Source organism: Ceratotherium simum, chromosome X (assembly GCF_057802395.1).
Source record: "Ceratotherium simum simum isolate JZ-2026a chromosome X, ASM5780239v1, whole genome shotgun sequence".
Taxonomy (NCBI): domain Eukaryota; kingdom Metazoa; phylum Chordata; class Mammalia; order Perissodactyla; family Rhinocerotidae; genus Ceratotherium; species Ceratotherium simum.
Genome location: NC_141940.1, coordinates 67,739,675 through 67,755,272, shown reverse-complemented (window position 1 = coordinate 67,755,272; position 15,598 = coordinate 67,739,675). Strand labels below are relative to the sequence as shown.

Below are 15,598 nucleotides of genomic sequence, written 5' to 3'. Positions count from 1 at the left end.
TGAAAGACTCAATTTTTTTTGAAAAGAAAAGAGTTGGGAGTCATAAAGATATAGAGTGTATCTAGCAGGAAAATGTGTATGTTTTCTTAGGTTAGGGATATAGGAAATAGTTACCACATTAAATTTCTACTCAACAGTGAAAAGTACCTTAGGCTAATTTAAATCTCTCTTGTATCACCACAAAGTTTGCTTCATTCATAGCAAAAGTCATTTCTCTCTAGGGGTCAGCCCGGTGGGGTAGTGGTTAAGTTCACTCGCTTAGCTTTGGGGGCCTGGGGTTCATAGGTTCAGATCCCCGCTGCAGACTGATGCACCACTCATCAAGCCATGCTGTGGAGGCATCCCATGTACAAAATAGAGGAAGATGGGCACAGATGTTAGCTCAGGGCCAATCTTCCTTAGCAAAAAGAGGAAGATTGGCAACGGATATTAGCTCACAGCCAAGCTTCCTCACACACACACACACACACACAAGTCATTGCTCTCTAGTTCATTCTAGTGACTAGATTGATCAAGATTTAAAACAACCTACAACAACATTTAAAAAATAGAGACTGTGGCAACAACTATTTGTACCTATGTGTATATATATATACGTATATGTGTATATATATATATGTGTGTGTGTATATATATATCCCCTCCGATACCCTTAACCTGTTCATTTTCATCAGAACTTCCAATCATTGGTGCACATGGTATGTCAAATTAACAGAGTTTACTGTTTCACTTCTTTATCTTTTCTATAGCTATGTACCAACTTAGATCTAGAATTAATTTAATCATTGATTCAATCATGGGAGGTATCCACACATCAACAGATTCAAAGTAGGCAGCCTGAGGTAGATAACTATCCTTCAGCAAAAACTGAGAAGGGAGTTTTAATTGTTTTGAAACTAAAATTAATTGGTATTAGATTCCCTAAAATATAAATGTTTTAGAAGTGCCTATCTGTTAACAAGTCAACGTTATATACCATTAAGTGCCCCATTTAGAGAGAGAGTTTTTAGTATTTCAGTTTTACAGGCTAAATGATCTCTATTACATAAAGAATCAAATTTCCTTTTAGAACTTGGAGAACTTCTTGTTCTTTCCCCATATGTTTTGGTCATTACTTTTATAATTTTAAAGTTAAAAGCTAAATTCATGTTTAGATCTTCAATTTCTATCAATGTTATGAATAATTATTTATATGAGAACAACCAAAATTTAAGAGTAAGAACGGCATCACAATTACTTTTTCATGAAGATACATTTATCCTTTTTAGTATATACAATAAAAATATTGAATAATCAAAATGCAGAAACTATAGACCTTAGTAACTTTTATAGATAAATCAGTATTATTACAGAAAAAGGTAGAATAAAAGGAATAATTTTCTTATTTAGAACCTAATTTAACATCTGCTTTAAATGCAGCTTTCTTCCATAATATAATGGAAGATAATTTATCTTACTTTAATGGAATAATTTATCTTACTTTAAAATAAAAGTAAGATAAATAATTACATAATGAAGGACAGTTTGACAAAGCTTCGTTGCCAAAGATTTATTTTCCAGGTTGGAGAATTTCTAGGGTTGCTTCATTAAATACCTCTCCCCAACAAAATCTATTTTCTATCTCGTTAGGTAGGTCAATAAACTACTCTATAAGGTGAACTACCTTTGTCAATGCAGTTTTAATACTTTTGCTTTTCAGGCTCTTGAAATCTCTTGATAAAACTCTACAAAACAGAAACCTCCATTTTGCTGTTCTATTCTTTTCACAAATTTACCATTATTTCCCTGTGACTTTGCAAAATATTGAGTGGCATTACTACAAGTGAAACACAAATCCTCAAAAATTTGTCTTAATAAACTCTGTGTATGAACAAAAATCATTAAATCTTGTTACAACAAGGAATTACAGAACACAGTAAAATAATACCTAGCTTCCTTAGAAGCAGAAAAAACCTCATAAGCTGGGGAGAAAAATGTTATAATAGATATAATCAGGTTTCTTAGTAGTTTTGATAGTTTTAATCTCAAGCTGAGTCCAAACTTGGTAAGTACCCTCACAGTTCCATAAATGCATAGAGAATGCTACAGTTAAAAAGTGCCGATGCCCTACTGCATGTTGCAATAAAGGTTTTTTGTGCCTCACTGCATAAAGCCCAAGCTAAATCATGTGACTATACACAAGTAACACTAAAATCAAGTGTGTCAGTAGGGCAAGGTCTACAAGTAAGTACTTTGCTTTATGAATTTTTATAGAGTTTAACTCAATTATTGGTCAGATGTCAATATTAAAAATTCATCTTATAGTAAGAAAATAGACATATTTAAATAATTTAAAAATAGATTACTTTGATATCCAGTTGTGTATGTGCTACAATAAAAGTGTAACTCTTCAAAATCCATTTAAATACATTTTATATTACGCCATATTACGTGTAATCATTTTGAAAGAAATATGTGAACCTTAGGCACTATTTTCAACCTTTTTAAAAAGTGGGAAAATACCTCAAATATTTAACCTGATTAAGAAGCAATGCCTATTTTCCAGAATTAAATTCTAGGCTCAGAATTTCCCTACAACTTTATAATTTGGGTATTTCAATTCAGAATACATAGTTTTGGTCCATAAGCACTTGCATTTCCCACTTTTTTCCTCAAATGTGTCATTCTTCAGATAAAGTTCCCTATAACAACCTTTTAAAAGTCCAATTCCAGGGGCTGGCCCCATGGCTTAGCGGTTAATTGCGTGTGCTCCGCTGCTGGCGGCCCGGATTCAGGTCCCGGGTGCGCACCGACTCACTGCTTGTCCGGCCATGCTGAGGCGGCGTCCCACATACAGCAACTAGAAGGATGTGCAACTATGACATACAACTATCTACTGGGGCTTTGGGGAGAAAAAGGAGGTGGACTGGCAATAGATGTTAGCTCAGAGCCGGTCTTCCTCAGCAAAAAGAGGAGGATTAGCATGGATGTTAGCTCAGGGCTGATCTTCCTCACAAAATAAATAAATAAATAAATAAAAGTCCAATTCCAAAGTCACAAATAACTGTTTCTAAAACTGGAAATAAATTATTAAAAAAAAACACTTCTAGAATGTACTCTTGCCAAAGAACTACAGCTTGAATTTAACTTCTAGCTTGATAAAAATTATATTCTGTATTCCCTTGAAATCAATATTAATTATATAAGCCACTGATAAGGCAAACTGAATCTTAGTGAAAGAAAACATGTGATCTTATTATCATTATTTTAGTTTTCTCTCAGAGAAGGTAAAATTGCATTGTTTTATAGTAGTAAGTCTGAGACTCAAAAGACCTGAGGTCAAATTCCTGCTTTGTCTCTTATTAGGCAAGTCTTTTTTATGTTTGTGTTCTGCATGGCCCAGCACATAATAGGCACTTAAGAAATGTTAAATGGGGGCTGGCCCCGTGGCTTAGCGATTAAGTGCACGCTCTCTGCTGCTGGCGGCCAGGGTTCAGATCCCAGGCGCGCACCGAGGCACCCCTTGTCAGGCCATGCTGTGGCAGCATCCCACATAAAGTGGAGGAAGGTGGACACAGATGTTAGCCCAGGGCCAGTCTTCCTCTGCAAAAAGAGGAGGATTGTCATGGATGTTAGCTCAGGGGTGATCTTCCTCACAAAAAAAAAAAAAAAAAAGAAATGCTAAATGGAGTGACGTCATCAACTTGGCAGAATAAGAGTTTTTTTTTTTTACCATCTCCTCTCCCTCCAAAAAGCACCAATTTTGACAATTACCTACAGACAAGAGTTCCATTGTGGAAGTCTGGAAGATATCAGCTCACACCTGTTAGAATGGTTATTATAAAAAAGACAAGATAGAACAAGTGTTGGTGAGGATATGGAGAAAAGGGAACACTTGTGCACTGTTGGTGGGATTGTAAATTGGTACAGCCACTATGGAAAACAGTATGGTGGTTCTTCAAAAAATTAAAAATAGAACTATATATGTTCTAGCAATCCCACTTCTGGGTATATATCTGAAGGAAATAAAATCACTATCTCGAAGAGACACCTGCACCCCCATGTTCAATGAAGTGTTATTAACAATAGCCAAGACATGAAAGCAACCTAGGTGTCCATCAATGGATGAATGTGTAAAAACAATGGGTATTATGGAATATTCTTCAGGCATAAAAATGAATAAAATCTGCCATTTGCGACCAGGTGGATGGACCTTGAGGGCATTGTGCTAACTAAAATAAGTCAGATAGATAAATACAAATACTGTATGATCTCACTTATGTAGAATCTAAAAAAATCAAATTCATAGAAACAGAAAGTAGATTGGTGGTTGCCAGGTGCTGACACGTGGGGGAAGTGGGGAGATATCTGTCAAAGGGGACAAACTTCCAACTATAAGATGAGTAAGTTCTGCGGATCTAATGTACGGCATGGTGACTATAGTTAACAATACTGAAAGTTGCTAAGAGAATATACATGAAAGTTGCTAAGAGAATAAATCTTATAGGTTCTTACCACACACAAAAAAGATAATTATGTGAGGTGATGAATGTGTTAACTAACCTTATTGTGACAATCATTTCACAATATATACATGTACCAAGTTATCATGTTGTACACCTTAAACTTACACAATGTTGTACACCTTAAACTTACACCTTAAACTTACACAGTGTTACAGCCAATTATATCTCAATAAAGCTGGAAAAAATAAATTTTGAACAAATGATTAAACTTTTACCTGAAGGTGTCCTACTTTAGTAGGCAATAATTTAAAAACATTACTATTTACTAATGTTGAAAATCAAATATTCAATTTTCAAGGAAGGGAGAACACTTTAAATAATAAATATAGTTTAATATCTAAAGGAATAATTGTCTCTAAAATCTCCGATGTATTGGTATCTAAGATTAACAGACGTATGTGTTTCAAACTTAAAAATGAAACATGGCCACTTTGAAGATAAAAGTAGTTCTATAAAAACCATCTATTGTATGTATTATGCATTTTAAAATTTATAGTTGGCTTATCTCAGAGAAATCTATTTCATTTAAACCAAAAAAGTAAAGAGTAAAATTGTCTACTATTTTCTATCAGAAGTACATTCCAAGTAAAATTTCTCATGAATAAAATGATTGGATCAAGATCATAGAAATGGGCTGTGAGGGATGCAACCATGGGAACAATGCAAAATTATCAATATTTCTAGCTTTTTACTAAATAAGAGGGCACAAAGAAGTCAGTCAACATCAGATGATGCAGTCAGAGCTTACCTCCATTCTTCTTTCAGCCCAACCCCAGTTCTTCTTTCAAAAGACCAGTTTAATTACTCCTTAAAATTATTTATATATTTATTTATTTATTTTGCTGAAGAAGATTATCCCTGAGCTAACATCTGTTGCCAATCTTCCTGTTTTTTTTTGCTTGAGGAAGATTAGTCCTGAGCTAACATCTGTGCTAATCTTCTAGTTTGTATGTGGGTTGCCACCACAGTGTGGCTTGATGAGTAGTGTAGGTCTGTGCCTGGGATCCAAAACCACAAACCCGTGCCACTGAAGCAGAGTGTGCAGGACTTTAACCACTTGGCCATGGGGCTGGCCCCAAGACCAGTTTAATTCTGAGGCCAAGGTTAGAGTTTGCGTCTACTGTACGGTAACTTCTAATTAGGTTGGCTGGTCAAATTTCATCATCTTTTTAACTCACAAGGATGTGTGCAAGAAGTTTAATGAATGAAAGCTAATAGTAGTAGTAATAGTAGTAGTAGTAATTATATTAATAATAATAAACACATATTGCTCTCTTACCATGTGCCAGGCACTGTTCTAAGCATTATGTGTGCATTAACTCATTTGATCCTCACAATAAACTTATGAAATAGGCATTTTATTGTGCTGTTATTATATGTTCAGCATGTATTATGTGATTGGGTTGTGTCTTGCATTGTGTGGGATACAAAAGAAAGATACTGTACTTAATTAGTTTCCTACTTAGTTAATTCTACCACTGACAAGATTTTTCTCATATTACATCTTATTTCTTTTGTCTCCCAACTCTTGCACAATTCCCCTAGAAAATTCCTCCGTAATTTGTGAGTCTAAAGATGGAAAAAACTGTATTGTATTTCATTAACAAAGAGTAATGCTGGTGATAAATCTAAAACAAAGTGTTAAGTTTAAAAGTGAAATTATATACGGCCAATAAATGCCTTCCACTTGCCTGCCCAGAAGTTTCCTAAGAATTCCCATGTCTCTAGCTACTACTTTTTCATTGTCCTTTAATTTAGTCTCTTTCCTCTCTCATGTACCATTATTCAATTTTCAATAAGAAAAGATTTTAAAGTACTTTGTGGTTCCTGTGTTTTAGTTACTAACAATGTAAGAATACTGTGTTCTTACTATTTGTCATTGCAGATATAGAGAATTTCTGCTTCATGATGTGTTGAATAAGCTTTCCGTCGCTGGCCCTGGACTCTACCATTTTATAACATTATTTCTTTGGGAAAATGCACAATGGGGTCCAGATTAATAAGCCTACACATTTAAAAAATACACTTGTTTGCAAAATGTGAGTCACCTATATAAAACAAAATGCTTAACTGAATAAATTAAGAAATTAAATTATATGATACAGGCAATAAGTTCCAGAAATAGTCAGGAAAGGGAGAGATCAATGTTGTTTGAAATTATCACAGATAAATTAGGCTTTAAGTGACCTGGGAAATATGTATATTAGCTAACCTCAAAGGCCTTTTGTTATCTTATAAATGTTCATTTAGGTTAGAAGATATATATGAAGTATTTATATAATATAAATATATATGTAAATATATATAGAATTTGGATAGAAAATAAGTATATAAATATATAGATTATATAATAAAGTAAATAACAGAATTGAACAGACTAATGTTTTACACACTGAAGCAGGGAATGCGAGTGCGAGTTCGCCCAAGTTTCAACCCTCTTTGTTGTTATATAGAGCAATTACTATAGCCCTTAACTTTAAAATTTCAATTCGTAAAATTGGAGGCCTATTAATCACTGCTTTCCTGCTTCAATAGTGCTGCTCTCATTTAAACAAGGACCTCTGAGGAAATAAAGTTATTTTTACTCAAGAACACCCCCACAGTCCTCATTGGAATTTAGAGCAATCCTGGGAGAACGTGGAAGATCAACGACATAGTACCAAGACAGACACAGGCCAGATATATACACACAGACACACTACGCATATATACACATATATATCACCTATTATGAACCAAAAGATTTTCAAAACTACTTAACTTTAGAAATACTCATTCATAACATTTGAATGATTATGGCTTGACTCATAAAGTTTTCAGAATTTTGAAAAAATAATAATTGTCTCAGAAAAAAAGTCACATATAAATAGCTTTATCATTTATTGTGCCATCGTCTCACTCTAAAGCCATGGAATGGGTAGGTTGATAAAAATATATTTTGAGAAAAAATAATATACATAATTAGGATGAGAATTATAAAGAATAAATATCATTGAGATGTTTTCCTAAAAGTGGACACAAGAGGTAATATTGGAGAGTAAAATGTAAAAAATTCACATAATCAAAAGTATTTTAAATTTTCAAGTTGCTACATGCAATTATAAGTAATGGATTTTGTGGACCTTGAAGACATTATGCTAAGTGAGATAAGTCAGACATAAGTCATAGATAAGAAAGACAAATACTGTATGATGTCTCTTATATGTGGAATCTAAAAAAGCCAAACTTGTAAAAACAGAGAAAAATGGTAGTTACTAGGGGGTAGCTGGTGGGGGAATAGGACAGATGTTGTTTAAGGGCACAAACTTGCAACAAGTAGTAAATAAGTCCAAGAGATCTAATGCACAGTATAGTGAATATAGACAACAACATAACATAATAGAACTGCTAATTATTGCTACAAAGGCAATCATATTACAATATATAAGTCTATCAAATTAACATGCTGTGCACCTTAAATTTACACAATCATATGTGTCAAATGTATTTCAATAAAAAAATAAAAATTAAAAAGTAAATGTAAAGAATGGATTTTTTTAAAGCCAGAGATTTAATATGCTATTATTACTTTGTGTCAATGAAAACAGAATTTTAAAGTTAAAACTCTGACAGGGGCTCTGTTTAATAATTTTCACTTAGAATACATTTTGAAAGATATTGAGTATAATATTAGAAAGTGCTATGTAAAAGGTAAATATTTTTGGATGACTTCCACAAATCAGGCAATGTTAAACCAAAAGAGAGACAAACAACTCTTGAGCAGACTATACAGCACATCTGTGAAATACACAGAGAAATAATACATCATTTGAAATAGAAAAAGGATTCCAAATCTCGATAAACAAGGATACTTAAAGATTGACTTCAAAAGTTAGAACTTCAGTATAGAAAGACAGAGGATGAGAAGGAATGAATACCATTGGAGCTTAATAATTTCTGAAGACATGGGAAAATACCCAAGAGACGCTGTTGGGTAAATATGACTAAATATAAAACTATACATATTATGCATCCAACTATGACTAATATATTTACACATGTATATACATCTATGCATAGAGAAAAGATTAGATGGAAATATACTAGGATTTTACCAGTGGCTATTTCTGATTGGGTAGGATTATAGGTGACATATTTTTAAAAATGTTTTCTCTATTATTTTCAAATTTTCTAGAATTACTCTATTTTACTTTCAAAATTAAAACACATTATTTCATAAAAAGAGGAAATGATAGGTAAACCTAGTATAAATTTGCATCTCTACAGAAAATATTGGAATACCAGAATCAAGATCCTCCTCTACCCCCAACTTGAAGGCTGAAGAAATGGTTTTAAAGACAAATCAAATGAAGAACTACAAGGGTACATCATCCAAGTAGTACTCTTAGCCAAGATTATATAGAGCATTTGTGATAGAAAATACATATATATATATATATTATATTAATAGATTTGAGAAGGGACTAGAGAAAATTCCAAGATGATCAATCAATATTGGGTTATTAATGGAAGCTGAGGATGTATGTTATACATATACACTTTTCTGAGGCTGATGTCCTAGAAGGTCATTATATTCTTCAAGAAGTGTCTTTTGGTGTCACCACAAGTCACGGAAATGGATAATCATTGGCAGACCTAGTATGGCATTTCCAACTCCACAGCTTCTCCATAAAGAAATACTTAAGTTACAAGTCTTTTTTTTAAACTAAGGCCTCCAAGAAAAGCCAGAAGTACAAACGTCAGTCATAATTCAAAAATTCTGGCAAAGCCCCATGGGGTCATATGTTGCATGTGTTATTATTCCTAGGCAGACTCTTGAGCTTCTGTTTGAAGGTTGTGGCCCTTTACCCTTTGATGAAATTAATGATATTTTTGGTGAAATAGTTTTAAAGAATGAAAATGTTACAAACTATTACATCAGATTAATATATCTATAAATACATTCCTCATGCTGGTGTCACATAATCCTGACTATTTAAATTATTTTAATCTCCAAAAAACATTTAATTTTTTTGTTGAGTAGAACGGCATTTCTGTAATAGAGGAATAATATGTTATCATTAAAAAGGTTTATTTTAAATGCCATTAATTCTTTAATTTTAGAAAGGCTATTAACTTTATGTTCTCAAATTCTCATTACAAATAAAATTATGCTGAACATTAAAAAGTGTGACAAAAATAGGTTAAGTAAAAAATTCTATGTTTCAGTCATTTCAAAAATTTAAATTTTAGCTTGAGTGAATTATTTTCAATTATCGAAAGATGTAAGGAGAAAGAAGAGCTTTTCTACTTACTTTTAGAAAAAAATAAATCAACAAAAAAACCAAGTGAGTATATTTGGTAAGTTTAAATTTACCATTTTTTCCCTTTTATAATATTTAATTCACTAAGAAGTATAATTAAAATAGAATGAGAATTTGTGAAAAATTTTATTTTCACTTAGAGATAACAATATTGGTGATAGAGCCAAACTCTAAATCTAAATCATAGCAAAACAAACAAAAACAAATAAAACCCAGCACACACACAAACACAGTGTGTTAAGATTTTAGAGACCTTGAAAGCTGGCAAGTTTATCATTGCAAATTTACCTTTCCTCAATATTTCCAGAAAAAAAGAACTGCAATTTCAATTTATAGCACAGCTGAAATATAGTAGAAAGTTGGCTGCGATTCAAATTTCTTTGTCAATTTAATTCTACTGGAATAAAACACAAGGAATTTTGCCTAAAGTTTACAACTAGATTTGGGGACCCAGAACGTCAGGTTTGTACTGACGAGCAGAGCAATTTAAACTAGGAGCTGGAAATTATTTTTCAATGAGCGCTTCAAGGGTTTAATAAAAGAAGTCAGCGCTGCAAAAGGTACTTACTCTTCTGCTGAGATCTGGCGCTCAGCAGTGATGAGCTGCATGGAACCACCTCCGTCTGGAAAGATTTCACCACACACTTGCTCTGAGATAGACACAAAACAGGTGGAAATATTTACCAAAAAAAGCCATGCTTTGCTAATTCTGCCATTCAGGTTTCTATTTGGTGTTGAATGAAAAGTTATTATTAGGAAATTTTCAAATAAGTCATCTATTTTTGACCTTGAAAAGCAGTATAAAATAAAACTTTAATTTTATTAATGAGAGTTATTTAAAAGTGTTCTCAAGATACAAATTAGCGTATCTTTAATCTGCCTCCCTCCCTGAATATTTCATTACTTTATTTTTGATTAAAAACAATTTATATTATCACTTGTGGAGAAAAATATAAACAAAAGTTTCCAAAAATTAGAGTTTATTTTCCATTCTTTGCAAAAAAATCTTTTTTAAGTAACAAAGTACATTAAAAAATTGTGGTGGTCACTTAAAAATAAACCATAAAAGCTCCTTGGTATTTCTGTCAACCACTCTTTATGACACAGATACTACTTTAAGAATCCTGTTTCACTTATATTCACTATGGTTTCAACCTTCTAAGAGTGTGGCATGTCAAACCAGCGGCGGTGTGCACAAGAGTGAGGTGGGGCCGGGGGAGTAGCGGGTAGTGGTGCCTGGACACTGGAGGGAGGAAAGAGTTGATTTCTCCCTGTAAGGTGTTATAAGCTATGAATTAATGCTTATGGTCCTTGATTCCTTTGAATATTTGTCAGGATACTGATAAAATAATTACTCTCTTAAATGAATTTGGCATCAACAAAACTCCTTGAAAATTAATTTGTCCTATTGTCAAGGGAGTGTTCATATAGGGACAAATTTGTGAAAGAAAAAGCTTTGCAAGTATACCACGGAAAGAGGCCTAGACAACTTGAGTCAAAGGATTTCACAAGGCGCCCATTCAAGTAAGTTTTTAATAATAATAATAATAAAAATAATAAAGTACAGGGAGATAAAGCAAGGGCATTACCAGTTAGTTTTCTTTTTAGCTTTAGAAAAATAGTCAACATTCAAAGAAATGATAACAAGTACCCTCAAGGTGCGATGCAAAGATAAAGAAAAAAAAACCCCAATGATTTCCAAACAAATCAACCTCTCCACCCTAAGCCACAAATACTGATCCCTTAGGTGGTTAAATAAAAAAAAATTCCCAGCGCTGGGCAATGCTCTTGTGTACATTCCGCAAGGAATCTACACTTCTCCCTTCAATAAAATAAGCACCTGGTTCACTTACCAGTCAATGTCTACGGAAAAAGGGAAAAAAAGGGCAAGATTAAATCAACACTGGGCAGAAATAGACAAGACTTTCCTGAAAACCGTCCTCCGACCCTAGGAGCTCCAGATTTCTATAACTAACTGCACAGAACACTGTAGTTGCTGCAAAGTCCAGGAACATAGAAAGTAGAAAAAAAGATGACTCTCCAAAACCAGGTCACTCTTCAGTTATTTCCTAGTCGGGGGAGTGCGTTCCAAATAGGAAAAGAGACCGAGCTACAGTGACCCGTCCTATATTAAGAAAGATAAAAGACTGGACTAGAAAAGCAGTCACCAAGTACAAAGACAAACGGTGAAGTAAAGCTAAGCGAAGAAAGAGAGGAGCGGGCGGGACCTATGTGGCCCGAACGGCAGACGCGCGGCGTTGGGGGCGGTGGAAGGAAGGTCCTTCCACGCGGCACCCAATGGTTGGCGAGGGAACGTGCTTTTTATACAGTCCCAATCTAAATGAGGCTCCAGATGTAAGAGAAGCCCTTGGTCTCCCCTCACCCTCCCCCGGCAACTCGGAAACTCTTCCCTCCAAAAATATCCCCTCACCTCCTTGAACCGGCCCCAGCAGCCATGTAATCCTATCCATCAGCATCCCAGCAACAGGCGAACTCAGCTCCAGGCCTGGCAGCCCCGCCCCATCCCCCCCCAACCCCCAACCCCCACCTCCGCCGCGTGCTACTAGGCGCGTTCCATCCGGCCACCGCATCGGTCCGTGTCCTCTCCCAGCGCAGAAGTCCCCGCGCGGAAGTCCTTGCGGAGGCTGTTCACGCATCTTTGGCATCTCCGAGCACGCCAACAGCCGTTGGGGGCAAAAGAAAGGCACAAGTTAGGAGACACAACAGCAGCTGTTCCTAGTCCAACGACTTGGAGGGTAGGGGCAAGAAAGAAAAAGAGGAAAAAAAAAAAAAAGAAGAGTGGCCGCTGTCGCCTCAGCAAGGTCACAGACCCAGGGCGAACACTGACAGGTCACCAGGTCAGGGGGAAGGGGATGGCGATGCCTCCTTGGCTGCCTCCCCTCCCAGAGTGCTGAAAGAGACCCCATTCTTTCCCATCTTCCTCGTCTCTGTACTTAACCTCTTAAGTGTCCCAGAAACTCATGGACTTCACCTTTATGATGGCTATGCAACAAGTTACCTCGGGAAGAAGTGGGGTGGTGAACGGAGCTGCTCCCAGACCTCAACGTCTTGAGTCAGCAATAGGCAGGGGACAACCTCCACATGGCACGACTCTGCTTCTGAGCGCTGGGCAGGGCAAAGTGAGTCCCTGAGGGTGCCAGGTTGGACCACAGGGGCTCTTTGAAAAGCATTGTCCTCCAGGGAAAGTTATACAACGGACAGAACTTTTTCTGCGGGCCCCTCTGTAGCCCTTTCGCATTCTTCTCTAGTCCTTTGAGCCAAGGAATTAGGAGTGACCGTGAAGCGGCCCCTTTTCTTGTGGCTAAGGATTCTGAGACTGCTGGGACTCGGCAAGTCCTCCCAGGTCCTTCCCAGATACGTCGGGCACAACTGCCTCGCGCTTTGAAAGAGAGACATCAAAGGACATTGACTCAGTGTGTGCCTGCCCGGGCCCGGGAATGGAGAGCCACTGCTCCGGAGTTCTTTGACAGCAGGGCCGTTACCTCATTGTATCAGGCTATTCACTCATTTGCGCAATTGTGGGATCCGCCAACCTTTTCTTCCGTTCTCTTGAGATTAGCGCCCCGAATTTGCAAACCTATCTCCTTGCCCGTTTCATTGTATGGATTCCGTTTCTTAAGGGTCTGCAGCAGCTGCGGCCACGAATGAAAGAGGAAATTGCTGAATCATAGGATTGGACACAAGTGTTCGCTAACAAAAGGATTTGTGAGAGGAAAGGGCAGGGGCGCTTAAAAAAACACTATAACTCACAATAAACGGTATGGCCAGCCTCCCTCTTCCCCACCAATCCCCTATCCTCTCATATAAATTGATTTGAGAGTCTCCCCAGCCTGGCCGATGCCAGAGTAAACAAACTGTCTTTAACAGCTGTAGAGATGCTAATATTTGACAGGAGACAAATGTCAGGAGCTGAGTTTGGGGAATGTTGATTTTTAGAGGGGAGTTCAGTCAATTCAATTAAATCCAACTGCCATTATTGAGAGTTTACTGCTGCTGGCATCAAAGAGAGAGGGATGTTTCTAGGGGAGGTGAGCCTGCAGTTCCCAACTGCCTTAACTGAGGCAACCTCATGAAAAAATTCGTATCCCTGTGGGCAGCAAGGTCTGAAGACATCAGGCAAGCTGGAACAGCTCTGGAGAATGGAGCTGAGTGCTGCCTGCCTCAAAGAGACCAAGGTGAGACCAGTGCAAAGGGAGACTGCAGGCAGAGCCAAGGACAAAGTGAGCTCACAGAGCACCAGGCTGGAACTGTGGGAATTGGGAAGGAGGAGCTAACAAGAAAGTCAAAGAAATCCCAAGACTTAGACTGCTGAATGAGCCAACCCGTCTGATCTGGAGGAGAAACAAGGAGAGTCTGGAAGAGACTTGAGCAGGAAAACAATTAAAAATGAAATGAAGAATATTGACAGATCTAATTTTAACTTACTTATGGGATCAAATATGTGAAGCTTTGAACCAGGGGCTGTCCAAACATCTCATTTAAGGGGGAACGTGAAGTCCAGTGAGAAGGAACTTGCTATTTAGTGGCAAGACTGGTCTCCTGACTCCCAACCCTGTGCTCTCCACCACCCACACCCTCAAGGTGTAGGCAAAAGAGGTGTGCACTTCAATTTGCAGCACTGCAGTTTGCCTAACTTGAGAGGTTCTAGACTTGAGGAGGGCTGCCACAGTTGAAAGAAGGGAAAAGTTGTTGGTTTTTCAAAGGGCGGGAACCGTGTCTTATTCATGTTTCTAACCCTTTCACGTGATCTCCTGGGTGGTAGCCTCCAAAGGACTCAAGGAATAGTAAGATCAAGCTGGGGAGTATGTTTAGGGGCTCCCTATAAGCTGTTTTTGTCACGAAGGGTATGTTTATATGTGACCTTAGACAAGGTTTCTTAGTGGAGACATCTGAAAGTACGCACAGAGACAGCTAATTTATATGCCAGGCAAATGACAAACAACTCACAGGGATTTACCACTAAAAGAATTTAGTCTAGCTCTGGGCAATCATGAAAACTGAGAGAATTTGGAAAAGTAGAATGTGGAGATGGTATACTGAAAACACCCTCAGTGAAGCTTAGTGGCCAAGTTGGGCACGAGTAACTCAATAGCCAAGAACTCTTAGAAGCCAGAACCGTACTCCTAGCAAATAGTGACATCATCCAAATAGATGCACACAGTTCCATTTAATAGGACTTGGGCTGGGATCTTGGAAATGTGTCTTATTCAAAACGATTTTATAAACAGTGACATTATCCATAGGAATTGTGGTATAAATGGGCACTAAATTCTAAAGGAGTCCCCCCCATCACCTATCAAGCCCCCAAATGAAGACCAAGTTAAAATAATTCTTGGGAGTAAACAAAATACATAAAAAAAGCAAAGAAATCATTTTTTATTGTGTTAAAATTCAGATAACATAAAATTAACAATTTTTACTTATTTTTTTAAATTGTGGTAAAACATATAAAATTTACCATGTTAACCACTTTTAAGTGTCACTTCAGTAGTGGTAAGTACGTTCACATTGTTGTGCAACTCTTTTCATCTTGCAAAATTGAAACTCTATACCAATAAAACAACAACTCCTCATTCCCCTTTCCTCCCAGCCCCTGGCAAACATGCTTCTACTTTCTATATCTATTAATTTGATTACTCTAGGTGACTCATATAACTGGAATCATGCAGCATTTGTCTTTTTGTGATTGGTTTATTTCACTTAGCATAGTGTCTTGAAGGTTCATCTATGTTGTAGCATGTGTCAGAATTTCATTGCTTTTTAAGGCTG

At 36.6% G+C, this 15,598-nt stretch overlaps 1 protein-coding gene across 1 annotated transcript in view; it reads right to left on the bottom strand.

Annotated features, from left to right (window-relative positions):
- LOC101388123 (fibronectin type III domain containing protein 3C1-like) overlaps positions 1-10,454 on the bottom strand; it is a 49,486-nt gene extending 39,032 nt beyond the window's left edge. Inside the window, exon 1 of the mRNA XM_087427592.1 lies at positions 10,377-10,454. The gene's annotated coding sequence lies outside the window, so the exon portion shown is untranslated. The remainder of the gene's footprint in view (positions 1-10,376) is intronic.
- Positions 10,455-15,598: the final 5,144 nt, after the last annotated feature.